The following is a 5,857-nucleotide window of genomic DNA, read 5'->3' as shown; positions in this document are numbered from 1 at the left end:
AGTGGGGCAAATAAGTATTTAGTCAGCCAATAATTGTGCAAGTTCTCCCACTTGAAAATATTAGAGAGTCCTGTAATTGTCAACATGGGTAAACCTCAACCATGAGAGACAGAATGTGGGAAAAAAAAACAGAAAATCACATTGTTTGATTTTTAAAGAATTTATTTGCAAATCATGGTGGAAAATAAGTATTTGGTCAATACCAAAAGTTCATCTCAGTACTTTGTTATGTACCCTTTGTTGGCAATAACGGAGGCCAAACGTTTTCTGTAACTCTTCACAAGCTTGTCACACACTGTTGCTGGTATTTTGGCCCATTCCTCCATGCAGATCTCCTCTAGAGCAGTGATGTGTTGGGGCTGTCGTTGGGCAACACGGAATTTCAACTCCCTCCACAGATTTTATATGGGCTTGAGATCTGGAGACTGGATAGGCCACTCCAGGACCTTGAAATGCTTCTTACGAAGCCACTCCTTTGTTGCCCTGGCTGTGTGTTTTGGATCATTGTCATGCTGAAAGACCCAGCCACGTCTCATCTTCAATGCCCTTGCTGATGGAAGGAGATTTTCACTCAAAATCTCTCGATACATGGCCCCATTCATTCTTTCCTTTACACAGATCAGTTGTCCTGGTCCCTTTGCAGAAAAACAGCCCCAAAGCATGATGTTTCCACCCCCATGCTTCACAGTGGGTATGGTGTTCTTTGGATGCAATTCAGCTTTCTTTCTCCTCCAAACACGAGAACCTGTGTTTCTACCAAAAAGTTCTATTTATGTTTCATCTAACCATAACACATTCTCCCAGTCCTCTTTTGGATCATCCAAATGCTCTCTAGCGAACCGCAGACAGGCCTGGACGTATACTTTCTTCAGCAGGGGGACACGTCTGGCAGTGCAGGATTTGAGTCCCTGGCAGCGCATTGTGTTACTGATAGTAGCCTTTGTTACTGTGGTCCCAGCTCTCTGTAGGTCATTCACTAGGTGTCCCCGTGTGGTTCTGGGATTTTTGCTCACCGTTCTTGTTATCATTTTGACGCCACGGGGTGAGGAGGGAGTTGAAAGTCCGTGTTGCCCAACGACAGCCCCAACACATCACTGTTCTCGAGGAGATCTGCATGGAGGAATGGGCCAAAATACCAGCAACAGTGTGTGAAAAGCTTGTGAAGAGTTACAGAAAACGTTTGGCCTCCGTTATTGCCAACAAAGGGTACATAACAAAGTATTGAGATGAACTTTTGGTATTGACCAAATACTTATTTTCCACCATGATCTACAAATAAATTCTTTAAAAATCAAACAATGTGATTTTTCTTTTTTTTTTTTTTTTTTCCTTCCCCACATTCTGTCTCTCATGGTTGAGGTTTACCCATGTTGACAATTATAGGCCTCTCTAATATTTTCAAGTGGGAGAACTTGCACAATTTTTGGTTGACTAAATACTTATTTTGCCCCACTTTTTAAAATTGAATATGAATTTAAAGTTTTCCGGTTAAAATATTGTCTATAAAAGTTGTAAAGCAATAAAAAAAAACAACAACAACAAAAATGAATGAAATGAACAAAAAAAGATATTTTCATCATGGGTCAAAGTTATTTTTCAAACAGATCATGTGACTTGCACCTTAGACGGTCATTTGCTTTGCTTAGCCAAAACCACCCGAGGACCGAGGAGGCAAGATGGATATACGTAATTTTTTCAAACCTAAGCTTTCAAAAGCGACAACGACTACTGAGCAAGAACCAAGGACTTGAAATGTGGACCATGAAATGCCAGACAGCACCGCCAAAATGGTGAGCAGAGTTTCAATTTGCCCCCATAAAGACGCTAATCATACAACAGAGCCACCACCGGTGTCTTGCCAATGTAGTTACCCCTGTCAAAAATTGAAACACCTGCGCACACGCACACATTTGTTATGAGTTATGTTGACTTAAACAATTAATTGAAGCTAGAAAAGAACCACAGTTATATATTTTGGATGTCAACGTGTATTAAACTGGAGTAACTCCATACATGACTTCAATGACATTAATAACAGTTATTGGTCATCCTACGAGTAAAACATTGCCCTTTTTTACGTTCAGTACGTATGTGTTGGGTTTAAAACTCGTTCTTTAACTTAGTTATTTACCCAAGGCAAGCTGACAAAAGGCAGGGCATGAAGTGAGACAGAGTCAGAGAGTTGACGTTTTTCAACCTACAGGTTGGGAGAGCCAGGAGACAGAGTTCCGCGACCAATGCTGTCTCATCGAAGTCTCTCTCTGAGCTCCCCCGCGCTGCTAACTTTTATTGAGGGCTTGTTGCTGGGCAGAATACAGTTACAACACTGTTGTCCAACTTGGCAGTTTCGATCGGGCAAGTTCCTTATTCTAGTCATTGATTGAACAGTCACACTCTTGATTGAATTAACAGTCACACTCTTGAGCGGGCAAGATATCTTTGTTTTGAACACACATTTGCACTCAAAGTACTGTGGCTTGGTGGAAAAGTACTGAGACGTCGTGTGATGAATCAACATATGTGTGTGTGTATCTATTTATCAGCAGAATGTGAGCAATTGCCGGTAATAAAAAATGTAAGGACATGATTATGGGCTAAAACTGTATTCTTCATAATAGCTCGGGAGTGCGCGTATAATAGCTGTGGGAGAGCAAACTGGCATAATATATTTGGCATACAAAAACAAGCTTATCTTACAGTATGGTACGTTATACGACAGGAAAAAAAAGTTTGTTTTTATGATGAATGGGCCATGTTTAAAACCTCATAGATAACTACATCACCAAAACATGGAAATCAAGCAAATTGATGCAGTGCAGTGGCTCCGCCCAGGGGATATAATTTTTGACGGGGGTAACTACATACCATATTCATTGGTAGATATTGGCGAAAAGTATAGATGTCCTAGGCAGCCTGATTTAGAATTCCCCTCATGAATGCTGGGAAACAAAAAACGCAAATTTTCAACTTATTATTGCAAGTATTTTTGTGAGTTTATTTTATTGCTGACGCTGCGTTTCGGAGTCATCAACATCTTGTGCCCCCCCCCCACTGCCCCAAAGTCAAATGCCTATTGGGTTTTGAGCCAATATGCAATAATAAGCCTTTTGCCTTTGTACAAGGACTGGTCACAGCTTAGCACAGCAGTTATGCTTATTGACCATTAGATGTCTCCAAACTACAGTAAGATGCTTGGGATTTGTTATGTGAGCATTATCTTTATAAAAGCATCCAATGGGGCATCACAATACAGTCAGCCAAAATATGTTGAGTCCACGACCACATATATCGGTATTGGTTTGATATGGGTGTCAAATTTTTGGAGTTGGACAATATCGGGATATCGGTTATCGGTTAAAAAGTCTTTATCGCACAACTCTAATTTGTATATTGAATTAAGTCAATAGTATTACATTGAAAATAATAATATTACATTTTATTTATAACGCACTTTACATTTGAAATCAAGTCTCAAAGTGCACATAAAAACAGACAGAACACAGATAAAATCAGATAGAATCAGATAAACACAATTAGTTCTTTAAAAAAACTCAAATATATTTACATTTTATTTTCAATTTATGTGAAAATAATGACATTTAAAAAAGGCCACAGATTCCAATTATTACTTTGTTTTGAAACAAAATCACATTTATACATAAAAAAAAAAAAAAAGAAAATCAGTCCATAATGAATATTATTATCGTTTCTAAATATAATTTAAAATAACAGCCATAAATTCTCTTTTATAAACAAAATTCCATTGACGTCCACATACATTGTGTGCAACATTCAGTAATTAAGGTAGTCCACATCCACACTGGATGAGCTTTCTGCTTAGATTGCATGTTGACTTCTTATTATATTTTGTATATTTTACAAATAAAGCTACCCCCCGCCCACTCCCCTTCCGAGGTGTATTATTAAATATCATTATTTAAATGAGTGTTGTACTACTAGTACATGGCCACGAGAGAGAGACATTGCACTGAGTGTTGGTGGCCTGAGAAGCTGAGCTCCTTCGTTGTGCCTTTTCTTCATTTTGCATGTGCTGTATGAACAATAGTTGAGTTATTATTGCATCAGATTTTTGTGATGATCCTTTTTATGATTGCTCCACTCTATTAAACGTTTTGACATGCATTAGTATGGAGGTAGATTTGTCTTTTTTGTTCAATCAATCAAAAAAAAAAGTTGCTTCAATCAAATAAAAGGTTGCTTCAATCAAAATATATATTTTCAATCAAAGAAAAAGTCACTTCAATCAAAAAAAAAAAAAAAAAGTGTTTGAATGCAAAAATAAATTTGAAACTCAAAAAAATGTATTCGAAAACTTTTTCTTAGATTGAAATTTTTTTAAGTCGTTTTTTTTTTTTAATTGAAACAACTTTTTTGATTGAAGTAATGTAATTTTGCGTTTTTTATTATTCAATCAAAAAATAAGTTGCTTCAAAAAATATATATATATTTTCAAAAGAAAATCACTTCAATCGAAAATTTAAAAAAAATCAATCGTAGAAAAAAAGGTTTTGAATGTGAAAAAATATTTGAAACTCAGAAATTTGCATTTGAACACTTCATTTTTCATTGAAACTGTTTTCTTTCAACAAAGCAATCCTTTTTGTGTTTGAGCCATATTATGGGTAGGACATTTGTGTCTAAATCATTCAATATCATTAAAAGTTGCTTCAATCACAAAAACTATTTTTAATCGAAGAAAAAAATCATTTGCAAAAATATATATATTTTTAAATATTTTTTTATTTGAAATATATATATATATATTTTTTTTTATTAAAGTGTCACTTTTTTTGAAAAGCAAAAAGTTTTAAACTTACTTTTTTTTGAAGTTGTAAAAAGTTTTGAAGGCACTTTTTTTTCGATTGAATCATTTTGACACAAAGATTCAACTTCAACGCTACTTCCGACTAGAGCTGGGAATCTTTGGGCACCTAACGACTCGATTACGATTACGATTCAGAGAATCCGATTCGATTATAAAACGATTATTGATGCACCCCCCCTCCTTTTTTTTTTTAATTAAATGTTTTGTACATTAGTTCCAAAATTGTTCAAAAATCCTCTCAGGCTAAACCAAACTACTATTTCAGTATCAAGTTAACATATAGCAGTAAACAAATATACAAAAATAACAGTAAATAAAAAACTCCAGTCCCCATTCTGTAACAGCAGCTTTAAACTACATTCAATTAATTTAATGTTGTGAATCAACTGTTAAAGTTGTTAAAATTGCTCCCGTTATTCCATAATTTCCCTTTTGTCTACTTTCGACATGTGAAAGTTTTAAAACTATTTTAAAGATTCAAGTCAATATTTTACCGATTTAGGAGTATTTTAGATAAAAAGTTAATTAGGTTTGCTTGGAAGGTTCGCTACAACAGCCTTGCAGGGAAGTGTACTGCTTTAAGATGGCGGCCAATTACAAAGCTGGGGAAAAAAATAGCGGCTCATAGTCCGAAAATTACGGTAACGTGTTCACATGCAGAGGTTACCAAACAGGTGTTTTATTGACCTTTCTTCGATTTTGCAAGGTTTTTTGGAAATCAAAATCAAAAGGAGATATTAATTACTAATATGATAAAAATCTTGTCTTTGTTAAACGAATACAATAGTAGACATTTTCGTCTTAGTCTTTTGGACGAAAATGCTTATTAGTCATATTTTAGTTGTTTCAAAATGTGTTTGTCTACATCTAGTTTTAGTCAACAAAAGACAAATTTCATCTAGTTTTAGTCTACAATTCCCAAAATGTTGTCGTCAATAAACTTCAAAAGTTTTAGTTCACGAACAAATAGATAAAAAGTTACCAAACAATTTCGAATAAAGATTGCCAGAC

The sequence above is a fragment of the Corythoichthys intestinalis genome, chromosome 12, assembly GCF_030265065.1.
Source record: "Corythoichthys intestinalis isolate RoL2023-P3 chromosome 12, ASM3026506v1, whole genome shotgun sequence".
In the NCBI taxonomy this organism is placed as follows: Eukaryota; Metazoa; Chordata; class Actinopteri; order Syngnathiformes; family Syngnathidae; genus Corythoichthys; species Corythoichthys intestinalis.
This window is presented reverse-complemented; position numbering follows the sequence as displayed.